Here is a 16,497-nt window from a genome sequence, read left to right on the forward strand (position 1 = left end):
TTTCGTGAATAGACCCATTGGGTAACTGTGAAACGATGACGTATGGGGAACAGTGGAATTTTCTTGTTTTTGTGGTCTGTCTCAAAATGTGAAAGGGTTTCGATTTTCCACAGTAAATACTACTCATATAGTGCAAAATTGGTAAATTTGGACAAATTTTGAAGAAATTGTCGCTACTTTCAGGATTGCAGCTAATATGCATATATGGTAGTCCTATCTTACGCGATGATATAGTGATTTCTTTCGTAAGCAAGTGATTTTCGCCTCAATATAACTTTAATTTGAAGCATTAGGATAATTCTTCGTCAAAACAAAAGAACAGATTTTTTCCTTTTTTATTAACGACTTATAGTGAGTCAATCTTTTTCCTTTTTTATATTGTAACGACATATAATTAGCAAGGGACTGGAAGGTGAAGTATTTTTCAAATATTAAGAGCCATAGTACTCAAGGGAGAGCAAGGATTTGAAGTAGCCGACTCGGCTCCGACAGCATAGGTCATTAAATTGGCTTTACGCTTGTCCGGACATGCCGCAGACTCAGGTGATTCGCATTTAATGCCAAAAGATCCTGACTACTGCGCTGCAGAAGACAAAAAGCTAAGTAACCGGGAAACTCTAAGCTTGTTCATTGACGCTACTCCACGCTTTTTTAAACTTTCTTACTTCAAATCCTTGCTCTCCCTTGAGTCACAGAGAACAGACATCCATGATCGAACAAAAATATTTAAAAAACGTGTGCAAAAATTTGAATTAATATACTAAAAACTCTAGCGCCGCCACACCAACCTATCCCAACTATCCGTCAAATCGATTCCGGAACCGGTTCGAAATCCTGGATGGATTCTGCATGGAATCTAGCTCAAAGGAAACAACCGATTCCGACTCTATCGGTTGACGCATTTGAGCTGGAATTCATGCTAGAAGTCCGAATCGGTTCCGGACTAGTTTGACTGGGTAGAGGAATAACCGCAGTCAATTCTGTCGCACTCAGCCACAAGAAAACATGACGACAGTAGCGCACCTGGTTTAGATATCCAAACTACCTTCGAAACCGTTAGAGATTTTACACAAGTTGAATGCTGAAGATGGACGTCTGTTCTCTGTGCTTGAGTACTATGGCTCTTAATATTTGAAAAATACTTCACCTTCCAGTCCGTTGCTAATTATATGTCGTTACAATATACAAAAGAACAGAGTTTACAAATAGAATATTTCACTATAGACGACGTCGTGTTTCATAGTTCCTACCCATGGGGCACAATGGTACATTTTACCACCGACTGTTTATTACCCACAAAAAGTAATTTCCCGTGAGTTTAACCAGTTGGGAAAAAATATATGTATTACTTAATAATAGAGTAATACTATGTACCACTTTTGGCTACCCAAATATCATGTATTATCATCAAATTTAAATCGTAGAAAAAATGTGTTTCACTGTTACCCCATCTCCCCTACCCCTAATCTTACTACTTCCTTCTTTTCCATCAGGGAAATCATGAAAAGACGATTCATGGCAAGGCACATATCTCCGATCAACACGGGGAACGTACCATTTGAGCTAGACGCTACTGATTCCTGAGTACCCGAAGATTGAAAAACTCGTAGTTATGGCAATTTTATCCGATTTGAATACCACGGAATAAGAAGCCGTCGAAATTCACCTGTCTGGCACGCTATCTGCGGATGTGGCAATATGAGTCAACCGGAGACTAATAGAAACCACGGACTAACACGGAGATACTAATTCATACTGAGCTAGAGGGCTTAGGTTTAAAAGGGTCCGGCAGTAATACAAGCCTTAGGGCCGGCTCTCGACGACCCTGTATTCATTGATAGAAAAATATGGTGTTTTCCGAAATAGGATGTCGACTCTATTTAGTTTTATCATTAAAACAAAATTGTACTGTATCGATTTTGTTCGCTATTTGAGACTAAGAGAAACGAAAGCAATGAAATTGAAAGACGGATAGGTATTCTAGAGCGAATCAGTTATAAACTTATAACGGAAAACTAGAACAAGGCAGGCTCATATGGGCAAGATCGAAAGAAAATGTGAAGAATTCTTTACCTTCTGCAGAGTAGGAGTTGGGCGTTGCACCCAAGTCTACCGCATGGTCTATGGAAGAACATAACTCATCATCATGTTTTACCGCCGACGCCGGCAAAAAATTCTTCACAAATCCTCGCCTAAAACGACCATGCGATCATTCTTCTCCCTTTCTGCTAGCATCAAGCCGTGACGTATGCATTCAATCGAAACCAAGCTATCGGTGTCGCACCGATCCTATTGTGATTGAACTACTTATTGATTTTTTCGTTCCGCACACACGGATGGCTGATAGCAATTAATGACACAGCTCAGCTAGCAGAAATCGAATTTTTATCTACTTTTTTACCAACTAGTTTTATATGTTACTATGTTTCAATTGCCGCAAGGTTCTACTGTATCGATTTTGTTGGCTATTTTCGGCAAATTTGAGACTAAGAGAAACGAAAGCAATGAAATCTAGAACTAGGCAGGCTCATATGGGCATGATCGAAAGGAAATGTGATCGCATATGAGCGACCGAAAATAAAAGTCGCAAGGATAGAACATGCTTCGCAAAACCCGTTTCAAACATATTAAAATATAAAAATCGGAAATAAAGTTCAAGCATAAAACTCGAACAGAAATTCTTCAGCATAAGAATCGCTTAAAAAGTTTTCACCCATAAAACTCGGCAAGGATGAACCTCCAGTATAAAAATCGTTTTAAAATAAATAAATCGCTCGTAGAAGCATCCGTATATATTGATGTTCAAGTTTAAAAGTCGGTTAAAAAAAGTTACTTTGTAAGAATCGGATATATTTCTTTCCGGTTCTTTTACTGAAGGTTTTTTTATCCGATTCTTACAAAGAAATGTCCCAGTCCGATTTTTATGCTTGAAGTTTATATCCGGTTTTTATATTCTAATATATTTGAAACGGGTTTTACGAAGCATGTTCTGTCCTTGCGCCTTTTATTTTCGGGCGCTCATATATATTAATTAAACTGGATTCATTTCCTTCAAAATGCATCCAACCGATTGTTTATAGACCAAATGTAGCCAAAGATATGAATAAAAGTTAATAATTGATGATCTTTTCTCGAATGACACTCCAGACACATTTTGTCATCAATACACACCTCGTCGCTGTTGTGCTATCTTATGACAAGCGCCATTTAGCACATTTCGAGAAAAACGATTTTTAAAGTTTGAGATTGAATATTTTGAAACTTATAAATGGTATAAACAATCCAAAGAAGACAATTGATGCTTCTATCTATTCTGCATTAATCTCTCAAATAATACGAAGATCGGTTGACTATGTTGCGAGTTTTTACTATGAATGTAAACAAAAGTCGCACTCACACGTGTCATAGACGTGTATTGATGACAAAATTTGTAGGACGTGTCATAATCGTGCATGGAAAATTTTCCATAGAAAAAAATCATCAATTTTTAACTTTTATTCATATCATTGCGTTCATATGGTCTATAAACAATCGGTGAATTGCATTTTGAAAGAAATGGGTCAGGGAATCTAGAAAAAATTATTATTTTTGATTACAGTGTTGCCAAATATGCTTTATTTCCAGTTTAAAACTAAAACTGTGTTTTTCTCACAACTCGTGTAATTTTCTTTTGAAAATGTTTATGCCATTGTGTTCCTCAGACATTTTCACACATAAAAACATCTAAAACTTCAATATAACTCGAACAAATCCCTAGATACAGTGATTTGATGCAAAAAACTCACAATTTCTCATCATGTTTCTCGCTATATCTAACTAACCAAGCAGAATTTCAAAATTCTGAAAACGCCACTTTGTAGAGATTTTTCAAACAAGTAATGTGGCATATCTAACTCAGTTTACCCCAAAATGGCGTTTGTCATAACATAGCACAACAGCGACGACCTATGACACATGTGAGTGCGACTTTTCTTTACACTTTTAGTAAAAACTCGTAAAGTAGTCCACCGATCTCCGTAATATTTGAGAGATCAATACAGAATAGATAGAAGCATCAATTGTCTTCTCTGAATTGTTTCTACTATTTCTCTATTTTTAAGTTACAAGATATTCAATCTCAAACTTTAAAAAATCGTTTTTCTCGAAATGTGCAAAATGGCGCTTGTCATAAGATAGCACAACAGCGACGATGTGTGATAGATAAAATTCATTTGCAGGCTCTTGAAAAAGCTACATTTTGAATGCCACCATGGTCGTGTCCTGTATACAACCCTTTAATTTTTTTCTTCAGCTTCTAGACTTGTAATATATGCAATAAATAGTAGATTTTCAAAAATTACTATACTTTTTCGAGTTTTTAGGAGATAGGATTTTTACAATGTACGTGGCATACGGTTGATTGAAATTCTTTGCGACTTGTTAGTTTTACGGTTTGAAAATTACCTGTTTACTCAATAGTTCTACATATTATACATGGATATTATTATATCAAAATGTTTGCACGAACGTGGAGAAACACATTATTCTATGTAACTTACTAAATAATAGAGTGTGTTAGGACGATTCAGTAAATACGAAGAAGTTCAGAATTTTAAAATATTCATCATATAACTTTAAATTTGAAGCGATGACCTATACATTTTAATACACCAGTCGATTGTAATTGATGGCGGCTACAATTTCTAAAAAAACTCATTTTTATATTTCCTCAAGAAATAGCCAAAAGTACGTAGAAGTACAGAAATTTCATTTAGTTGGCAAATAACGTCGAATTCAAAGCGATGGCCCATACCTTTTTATATACCAATCGATTATAATTGATTTTGGTTACAATTTCTGGAAGAACAATTTTTATATTTTCTCAAAAAATAGACAAAAGTACGTAGAACTACAGTAATTTCATTTAGTTGACAAATAGCTTCAAGTATTCAAAGCTATCACCTATGCAATTTATACACCAATCGATTGTAATTGATTTTGGCTACAATTTCTGAAAGAACAAATTTTTATATTTTCTCAAAAAATAGCCAAAAATACGTACAAGTATAGAAATTTCATTTAGTGGGCAAAGAACGTCGAATTCTAAGGGATGATTTATACTTTTTTATACACCAATCGATTGTAATTGATGGCGGCTACAATTTTTGAAAGAACACATTTTTATATTTTCTCAAAAAATAGACAAAATACGTAGGAGTACGGAAATTTGATGTAGTTGGAAAATAAGGTCAAAATTCAAAGTGATGGCCTACACTTTTATTTATATACCAATTTCGGCTACAATTGTTGCAAGATAAACTTTTCATATTTTCCCAAAAAAACGACAAAAATACGTAGAAGTACAGAAATTTCGTCTGATTGGCACATAACTACAAATTTCCGTACTTCTACGTATTTTTGGCTAATTTTTGAGAAAATATAAACAATTGTTCTATCAAAAATTGTAGCCGCCATCAATTACAATAGATTGGTGTATAAATAGTGTAGGTCATTTTAATTTGCAGTTATTTGTCAATCAAACGAAATTTTTGTACTTCTACGTATTTTTGTCGTTTTTTTAAGAAAATATAAAAAGTTTATCTTGCAACAATTGTAGCCGAAATCAATTACAATCGATTGGTATATATAAAAGTGTAGTCATCACTTTGAATTTGACCTTATTTGCCAACTAAATCAAATTTTCGTACTTCTACGTATTTTGTCTATTTTTTGAGAAAATATAAAAATGTGTTCTTTCAGAAATTGTAGCCACCATCAATTACAATCGATTGGTGTATAAAAAAGTATAAATCATCCCTTAAAATTCGACGTTATTTCGTCGCTGTTGTGCTATCTTATGACAAACGCCATTTTGGGGTAAATTGAGTTAGATATGTCACATCACTTGTCTAAAAAATCTCTAGAAGGTGGCGTTTTCAGAATTTTGACATTCTGCTTGATTACTGAGCTATAGCGAAAAACGTGCTGCGAAATTTTATAATTTTTGCTTCGAATGACCGTGTCTGAGTATTGGCTCAAGTTATCTTGATGTATAAGATGTTTTTATGTGTAAAACTATTTGAGGAACACAACGGCATAATCATTTTTAAAACAAAAATACACTAATTGTGAGAAAAATGCAATTTAAGTTTTAAACTGGAAATATACCATATTTGGCAACACTGTAACCAAAAATAACTATTTTTTCTAGATTTACTGACTCATTTACTTCAAAATGTATGTCACCGATTGTCTATAGATCAAATGAAACCAAAGATATGAATAAAAGTTAATAATTGATGATTTTTTTCTATGGAAAATTTTCCATGTACGATTATGACACGCCATACAAATTTTGTCATCAATACACACCTATGACACGTGTGAGTGCGACTTTTGTTTATATTTATAGTCAAAACTCGCAACTTAGTCAACAGATCTTCGTAATATTTGAGAGATTAATACAGAATAGATAGAAGCATCGTTTGTCTTCTTTGGATTGTTTATACCATTTTTAAGTTTCAAGAAATTCAATCTCAAACTTTAAAAATCGTTTTTCTCGAAATGTGCGAAATGGCGCTTGTCATAAGATAGCACAACAGCGACGATTTACCCACTAAATGAAATTTCTGTGCTTATACGTATTTTTGGCTATTTTTTTTAGAAAATATAAAAATATGTTCTTTCAGAAATTGTAGCCAAAATCAATTACAATCGATTGGTATATAAAATGCATAGGTGATAGCTTTGAATACTTGAAGTTATTTGTCAACTAAATGTGTACTGTAGTTCTACGTACTTTTGTCTATTTTTGAGAAAATATAAAAATCGTTCTTTCAGAAATTGTAACCAAAATCAATTATAATCGATTGGTATATAAAAAGGTATAGGCCATCACTTTGAATTCGACGTTATTTGCCAACTAAATGAAATTTCTGTACTTCTACGTACTTTTGGCTATTTTTTGAGAAAATATAAAAATGTGTTTTTTCAGAAATTGTAGCCGCCATCAATTACAATCGACTGGTGTATTAAAATGTATAGGCCATCGCTTCAAATTTAAAGTTATATGACGAATATTTTAAAATTCTGAACTTCTTCGTATTTACTGAATCGTCCTAACACACTCTATTATTTAGTAAGTTACATGCAATAATGTGTTTCTCCACGTTCGTGCAAACATTTTGATATAATATTATCCATGTATAATATGTAGAACTATTGAGTAAACAGGTAATTTTCAAACCGTAAAACTAACAAGTCGCAAAGAATTTCAATCAACCGTATGCCACGTACATTGTAAAAATCCTATCTCCTAAAAACTCGAAAAAGTATAGTAATTTTTGAAAATCTACTATTTATTGCATATATTACAAGTCTAGAAGCTCTAAGGATTGCATTGGTGTAAGGAAAATTGAAATTGGTTGACAAACGGTCGTGATACGATTGTTTGAACAGAAAAACTCATTTCTTCTGTACTGACTCTCAATTACTGTTTTTACAATTACTTCAGATATACAAATTTGATTTCCATCATTCTTTGTTCACTGTTTTTATAAAAAATTTACCTATCCAATGGTGAAGAAAGAATTAAAATTGGTGAGCAAACAGCTAAGATATGGCAAGTCAAAGAAGCGTTCCCATTTTTTTTCTCACTGACTTTGTTATACTCTTTTTACTGTAACTTACAGTAGACAACTCTATTCTTCTATTTCTTAATTTCGTATTCACAAAAGACATATCTTTCTATTGGTGAAGACAGATTTAAAATCGATTATGTAACGGCTGAGATATGACCGGTCAAAGTAAGCGTTCCCATTTTTTAGACCCCCTTGGTAGTCCGCGTAACTTTTTACCCCCTTGGTATTCCGAGTGTTAATAATAATGACATGCGAGACTAATGTCCTATCTCGATACAACCAAAGTTAAGCAATCAACTATTGTACTACTAGTATTTAAATACTCCTGTGAAACAAAAAGGAAAAGTTATAGTTACACACTATTGTGTTTGTGCGTTATTATATGAATAATAAAGTAAACTGTAATGTAACTTAAACTGGGTTTGTAGTGTACCGATTTCCGCTTTGTTACAACTTTACGGCAAGATCAAGGTTAAATCCATAAAAGCCATTGACCCAAAGCGCGAAAGTGTCGTGCTTTATCTTTGGACCAAGCCAATTGCAGGAAGGGATACTTGAATGCATGTGCTTTTTGGTTTAAACCATTCCTCTTCTGGTTTTTCTGCTTTCCAGCTGGATTGCCTTGAGCGCACATCACGCAGTGCGCTTGCGACTTGTATATTGTATATAAACGAATGTGCACTATGTATATATGGTAACTGTTCTCTAACGCAGCCTAGTTCCTATATTCATCCTACTCGTTTGAATATATTAGTTAGAGCAATGCGCATCTGCTATCTCTTGAATTTTTGCTTCGAGTATTTTACATTTTTCACTCCCGTTTGGTTATTTACAAAGCAACGATATTGATACCGATTTGTGCACAATCTAACATCGAGTAATCGATGAAAGAGTGTGATGCCTTAACTAATGAGATGGATAAGGAATCATTTACCCTATCTTAAATGGTATTCGACTTTTCTTCCTGACTCAGTCAGTGATTATATTAATACAAACAATGATTACCAGTCATATCTAAACCAAACAACACACGCATTTAGAAGTCATAAAATGTTAATAAAAAAGCAATTCTTGAAAGCCCTTTTGTTTCATTATAAAGAAAATCTCATTGTCATTCTGGCCATTCATCGAGTCCGCCAAAGAAACTCTCGTAACCCGGAACTCTGCACCTGTTTAATTCTAAACCTATAGTAACATTTGGAACACAATACCACGCGAACGACGACATGCAAGACCACTCTAGTAGACGCCGCCTTAAATAGAGTATTTACTTACATGTTACTCCCGACACCCGGAAGCCCTCTGATTCCATACCAATAAATGTATAGGAAGCTGTCTCGTGCTAATCTCACACCCGAGACACACATCTCGCTTTTGCAAGCAACGGTATATACGCTCCCTTTTGTAGCAGTTCTGTTCTAGGAAACAGTCGCGCACCAGCCATTTGTATAGTGTAGCGCACTGCTTTACTATTTGATATTCCATTACCTTGAAATTGATTTTCAATGCCATCCGGTCGTGCGGAGCGGCCTTTTTATATTCGTACTTATAGTACCTTTCTGATCGGGACGTGTGATTCTAGTTCCTCAAACAACGAAACTTCGTTCTATCCATTCCCTCGCAATGATTATGTGTGTACCGTCGAAATGGGTATATATGAACACAGTTAAGATAAGTTTGTCTTTGTTTTCGTTTTTTTACTTGACCTTCCGGAAGTCGCGTGATGTATTGAGTGAAATTCTAGCAAAATTTCCTTTTACAGCGCCAGACGGTTGCAAAAATATACTTATGACGAGAATTCCAGAAGGTTAATCATTTTTCTAGATTATAGAATCATCGCTCGAAACGCATATTTTAACTATTAAGATTATCTTGTTCTATTCAATTTTTAGCATTCGTCGAATATTATATCATAGTACATGCTTTAGTGTAGTGTATTAATTTACTTGTTGCATATATACTAACTAGGGTAGGAAACATGGTCATTTTTAAAACGTGTTTACCCGAAAACGACTATGCATAATTTGGGGTCGGTCTGGTATTTGAAATTTGGAAATAGAAATTAGTATCAGAAAACCATTATTTAACATTTTCATTTAAAGAGATCACTCGAGCCTACCAAACCTAAAAAGAATCCTATGTTATTTGTAGACCGACAGTGTTGACGAATAGAATAATATCTGGTTTTCAATATGACACATTTACGAATTTTTAAACGCTCTACCTTAATATCTTGTATTTAATTTGAAACATCAAATTTTTAACAACTACAACATTCTATCGCAGAAAACAGCCGTATAAGTTGTTTATCATATAGGATTGGTGCGACGCTTGACCCTTAAGGGACAACTTTTTCAACGGGTAGCTAATTAGATTTACAGTTCTGGTAAGATATTATAATATACGATGAGAAAGATAATTTTTAATTCTTTTTTTTATTTAGGTTGGATAATTGAAATCCCACATTTTGGCAATTAATCCTTTGTGCCAAACACTTTCCAAAGTTTTTTCGATGTCTACAAGAGCAACTCCAGTGTAATAACCCTCTGAGATAGGAAGATTTTTAAGAAGAATGTTAAAAATTCCATCATAACCTGGTGCTTTCATATTTTTTTAACTTTTTCATGATGGATTTGATCTCATCCTAGTTTGTTTCAACAATTTCGTCTAGAGACAATACTTGATTTAAAACATATTCATATTTTTGTAAAACTTCGGATTTTCTTGAACTGCTGAGCTTTTCGAGCTTTTGCTTCGTTTGTAAGAAGTATGTGAGGTTTCTTAAGAACCTTAGAAAGTTTCCAGAAAGGGGGCTTGAATTGTTGAACCTCTGCTATGAATCTATGTTTAATTTCTTTTTCTAGATCCTGATAGGTCAATTTCATAACAGAATCGCGAGAACGATGATATAGACCAAGGAGCTTTTATTCTCAGGTGATACGATCCTTGAAATCGCCGATCAGCAATATTGGTGCTGGAAACGATAGCTAACAACATTGTTTACTACATCTCCATGCATGTTTGCTTGGATTTCAGTATGCAAACAAAGTTGTTCGCTGTTATATTTCTTCCGCGCAGCTTGCTGCACGCTTACCTCACTCCTCACCTAGTTACTGCCAAAGACGAATCACCTTAGAACTCTAAGCACCTTGATATAGACGTCTTAAAACATTCTTCAAGGAAATCAGAGATTGAAGATTGTCGTCGATAATACTGCCAGTACCCGCATAGCAGTGTTCCCGAGCAAAGTCGAACATCAAAATTACAACAAGTAGAAATCATATTTTGATAATAGCATCAAACTGAAATCTTATTTTGCTATCAGTTTTAGATTTTTTAAATATGACATCAAATTTTGATCTTATTTTGCTATCCTTGTTTCTTAGAAGAATTTTCTATGTTTATATTTCTTTGGTGAAACATCACAGTGAATACATATTTTGTTATCAAAAAAAATTTCAACATCTCAATGAGCTTTCAATTTATTCTCACTGATAGCAGTATTAGTTTTCTGCTTGATGTCATAGGACAAATTTGCTGCTCTCCATTTTGATCTTTTAACCGTTAAAACGACCAAAACGACAACAACCTGAGTAATTATTTGCCGAACATCACAACATCAAGTTAAGTTTTCAATTTGAGGTCCGACTCCGCTCGGGTTAGATCTCACTTTTATTGTACTAGCAAATAACGCACTGAAAATTATTGATTTATTCAAAAAATGTACAAAAAACACCAACTAATGCCAGTCCCATATGAAAAGTACCTACATAGCTCCCTTATGCATTTTGGATAAAAGCTACAGACAATATTTATCTGTTATACAGTATTGTGACATTTTTTCGACTTTCCTGATCAAATGCACCTCAATGAAACCGATTGGGAGGTGGTAGGGCATAGTATAGTTGTAAATCGTACGCAGCTTACCTGGATACTAAAAAAACAAAAGTTATGGTCACATTTTCTCGACATGATGGTTTTGTATATGGGACTGTTATGCGAGTACTGGCAGAATAGGAGTGTTAAATTTTTATTGATAAATTTCTAGCATCAACTATAGAATCATTCAAATTTTGTAACGCCGTAGCAATGTCAGCTTTATTTTGTGAATCATGATCATGATTAAAATTATGACGTAGTTTTCTTCGGCGAATTTCGATCACTCCCTCCCCCCTTGTAGCATTTTGTCACAATATTCTAACCTCCGTCTTGAAAATAACGTAGCACTTACCACCCCACCCCACGCGCCCGATGGGTAAAAAGAAATTGAACATGTTTCAATTATTTTAAATACATGTCCTTACAAAATGTTTCACGACTTTCATCGGCATTTTCATTAAAACAGCAAATTGCGTACAAAATACAAGCCCATTTCATGAGAGTTTCGTTTTGAGTTTTATGTTTCAGAGATGATCTCTCAGTTCACAATCCTGCAGCTTCCAATAATTCTAAAATGCTTACGTTCAACTAAAATTCTAAATTTTGGTTGGTTGAATCAAAAGAAAAAAAAATGATTGAGCTATCAAACTTACTCTACTAGTTAGCAAAATTAACTAACTAATGTAGCACAATCTTTTCGTTTTTTTGCCGTGGGCTTGGCGGTAGACTTAAGACTACAATTTTTTATGTTTAGAGATTTGAGAATTGGAGACCTTGGATTCTGTTGGTCCCTAGAATCTAATAGCAACACGGCGCGTGCTTCAGATGGTGGATAGAAGCGAAGGGATACCCTGACGACTGGCACATTGGCTTATTTTTGCTGTCAATTCAACTAGATCCAGACCGATGCAGTGTCCTATGATTGGTGGTTCATTACATATAATTAAATATCATTCTATTTGCACAACGCATTAAAACTTAAGTGAATTAGCCAAAGTATTGGGATCATACCAATTCAAACCCAAATCTAAAGTAAACATCATTCAATTGCACAATGTATTAAATTTACAATTTAAGTGAACTATCCAAATTATTGGGACCATATCAATTCAAATATGTATTAAAAATCTGCCTAGTAATCTTGATGAACCGTCATCCACGCAAACCAAACCGTCAAATAAAGTGGCTATGTTCCCAACTATAAGTAACTTTGTATAACTTCCTCCCTTTCTTTTCCTCTACTTCATTGGTCGGTTTTTGTTTTACTTCTATTAGTTTGCTTTTCCACTACTCATGCATACCAAACAATATCAGTCAAATTATACGTTTCTACTTAATCTCTTTTAATATTTTGACGTAGGACTACGTCTTTGTTTTCGATATGGGGGTGCACTCTGCAAATTCTACAAAAATGGTATGTAACGAAAAGTGGTCCAATTTTAAACGCATATAATTCAGCCATCTCACGATAAATTTTCAATTTTTTTGCACAAACCGCCCCGAAATACTTCTAAGAATAGATTTCAATAGATAAACCCAAAGATTTTTGATGTCATAGCATTAAAAATTAAATAATATACAACCTTGTCAAAATATCGCGCATTAACACACAGAAGATAGCGCTTCTTGTTAGGCATGTTTTGTACATATCTGGTAAAAATATTTCGTCACAAACATATTTTTTCAAACATGATTCTTGATTTCTAAACATGTCCAAAAATGAGACATGTTTATAGCGAGTGGGTAAAAAGAACATGTGGCGGTGGTAAAATGAACAGCTTCTGGTGACCTGTAAAATGTCCTGTATGTATGCAATGCGCAGCGTTGGAAAGCATTTTCCGATCAATGCTAATATCCCAACAAATCATTAGCTTTGCATACACACAGGGCATTTTGCAGGCAAAAAAAATTGTCACGGAAGAATTGTATTTTCATGACGTAATATTAACCATTTTACAATCCTGTGGCATCGAAACACATCTACAAACTTGGGGTTATCCATGCGTGTTTGAACTTTTAGGATATGTTTGAGAGCAACTAGTAAGCTTGTTATATACATGAGATGTGATTATATTGTCTAAAATTTGATTTTTCTTCACCGGTCCGGGTGTTTTTTCCCACACACTAAGTACTAAGAAAATAAATATTTTACATTAAGTAGTATAGTCCTACGTCTACAGTTCGTGCAACCCCATAGGGCTGCCCCTTCTAGTTTTTTCTTTTAATTCGTCATGTTATTTTTCTTTTTATTGCTATATTTTAAGCTAGATTCGTAATAACACTCACTAACACAATCAAGTGCATATTCGCTCATATACACTCATAATCTTTCTCGTTCAGAACGTACGAATGCCTTCGTGATAACACATACCGTGTCACAAACGCAAACATGCAATTGCAGTCATTCACACATACTTACGCCCGCAATCTCACCAACATTGAAACATCCCGGTAATTAAATGAGCGTTTTAACAAAATTTACAAACGAGATCTCAAGCATTAACCCACCGTTCATCAATCGATCACGTCCGGCAGTCCCTGCCCTCGTTCTTAACAGCATAGATTCATGCCTTCAGTTGGACCAATAAAAAATGACGCTCATATCCGCTAGACAACACATTCCATGAAACCGTAACCGGGAACTCTAGTGTTATGGGGGAACTCTCTTCTAGCATCTAAACCGTACACTAAAAACTATGCATCAGATTCACGGTCCACGCAATCATTCAAGAACACACGCGTATATGCAAATGGTCACACAGTTACAAAACCTAATTTATACACGCGAAGTCACATATGTGCTGGCATATAAAGCATTGTGCCCGAGCACTTTCTGTACCAGTAAGTATTATTTTTCAGCGTTTAATTTCGGAAAATATTTTCCCAACGGCATGGAAAGAAACTGCTATAGTTCCTATTCATAAGGCTGGAGGTAGGCACAATGTTGAAAACTACAGAGGAATCTCGATGCTGAACTGCCTAACTAAAGTTCTGGAAAAGTTTGTGTACAATGCGATGTACGCTGCTTCTTCCAACATAATCGACGAACGACAACACGGATTTATGAAAAAACGCTCCGCCGCTTCGAACTTGATGACGTACACGAGCGTTCTAGTTCCAGCTGTAGAGAAGCGTCAACAAGTGGACGCTATATATTTTGATTTCGCAAAAGCATTCGACAAGGTGCCCCACAACATTGCTGTTTTGAAGCTGGAGCGACTAGGCTTTCCTGAGTGGGTTACCAGATGGCTGCATTCTTACCTCTCACAACGATCGGCCTTTGTTAGAATTGGCACTACATGCTCAAGCGCATTCGTAACGCCAACCAGTGTGCCTCAAGGAAGTCACCTAGGGCCACTGATCTTTCTCTTATTCATCAACGACCTCTGCACCCGCATCAACTTTGAAAAAACTGCTCTATGCTGATGATCTGAAAATCTTTCGTTCAATTGCTTCAGCACTCGACTCTGCCAATATAGCCAATATAGAGGAATGGTTTTTGCTGAACGGTATGCAGATCAACATTGATACATGTAAGATGATAAGTTTCGGACGCTCGGCAAATATAAGGCGTTGCGACTATACTCTTCAAGCCTGTGTCATCGAGCGGGTGGATTCTATCCGTGACCTAGGAGTGTTATTCGACAACAAACTTCGCTTCGCCGACCACAACACTGCAACAATGGCGAAGGCTTTTGCAACATTGGGTTTTATTCTAAAACGGAACGCTGTCGATTTTGTGATTTTCTACGCACTGAAATATTTATACTGCGCACTGGTCCGGAGCACTTTGGAGTATGCTGTACAAGTATGGGCGCCATACAACGCCGCTCAAAGTAGCCGACTGGAGCGCGTTCAGAGAAGTTTTGTACGATTTGCTCTCAGAAAATTGCCTTGGAGCGACCCTATCCGTCTTCCGCCGTATAATAATAGATGCATGTTGCTAGATTTGCCAACGCTGTAGTCTCGCCGCCCGTTCTTGCAAAGAATGTTCACTTTCGATATGTTGTCGAGCAATATTGACTGTCCAGACATTCTTTCAAGGATTCATTTATTTGTTCCCCCTCGTGATATAAGGAATCGTCCGCTTCTGTGGATTCCCAGACACCGCACAGCATATGGCCAGAACAATACGCTAGACAGATGTTGTAGCTGATTCAACGAAACTGTTTTAGTTTATGACTTCCATACGACTAAATCTAATTATAAGTTAGCAATTAGAAATTTTTAACATTGACACTAAGAATAGCATTAAGTGTAATCTGTACGATATACAGGTATACCTCGATAGTACGTACACCTTCGCTTCGTTTAGTGTACGTACTATCGAAACGTACGTACTATCGAATCACAAAAATAAATTTCAAAATATCACTTTTTATGTTTAAAATAGCATAAAATCTTACAAAAATAATATTTATTACTAGATAAACCCCCATATTAGTGATAAACCGTTCTATGACTGGGTATTTGATTTAAAAATGGTTTCCTACGACCAGAATGGTGAAAATGGCATGTAAAAGCATTTTCTTAGACTCGTACAATTGCTTGACGTATGTGCGATTTTTCTGAAGTTCGTATAAAATATTCGGAATTTGTAATAAAAATCGAAAGCAATAAGACGCCTCTGAATATTGCAGGATCTCTGAGATTTTCTAATAATTTTTTTGGATTTGGTAGCACTTCCTTGCGAACGATGTCATTAACAATTCTTCTCAGAACAGGATTCCGTATTGTTTTCTATTCCTTATATTTTTGGTTGAAAATCGTATAATTAATTATATTTACAAAGACTATTGATTTCAAATATAAATTATGACAACATATAAGCTTATATAAACCATTGTTTCGTGTCACACCTTAATCCTTGAACCATGCCAATATGTTGAATAGTTTTTTAATCACTAGCACAAGAGGTATGGAGAAAAAACGCTGCGTTTGTCTATATCTGTAAGTCATAGTTGAAGCCGCTAGGCGTGCTTGAACCAAATCTCATTCA

General features: G+C 35.2%; 1 protein-coding gene and 1 long non-coding RNA gene across 2 annotated transcripts in view; both read left to right on the forward strand.

The window, feature by feature from the left end:
- LOC131682769 (serine-threonine kinase receptor-associated protein) overlaps positions 1-16,497 on the forward strand; it is a 35,863-nt gene that overhangs the window by 15,781 nt on the left and 3,585 nt on the right. The gene's annotated exons all lie outside the window — the stretch shown is intronic.
- On the forward strand, positions 8,332-12,702 carry LOC131682770 (uncharacterized). The gene is made up of 2 exons (XR_009304144.1): positions 8,332-10,005; positions 10,063-12,702. It is a non-coding gene; the product is annotated as an uncharacterized LOC131682770 (long non-coding RNA).

The sequence above is a fragment of the Topomyia yanbarensis genome, chromosome 2 (assembly GCF_030247195.1).
Source record: "Topomyia yanbarensis strain Yona2022 chromosome 2, ASM3024719v1, whole genome shotgun sequence".
Taxonomy (NCBI): domain Eukaryota; kingdom Metazoa; phylum Arthropoda; class Insecta; order Diptera; family Culicidae; genus Topomyia; species Topomyia yanbarensis.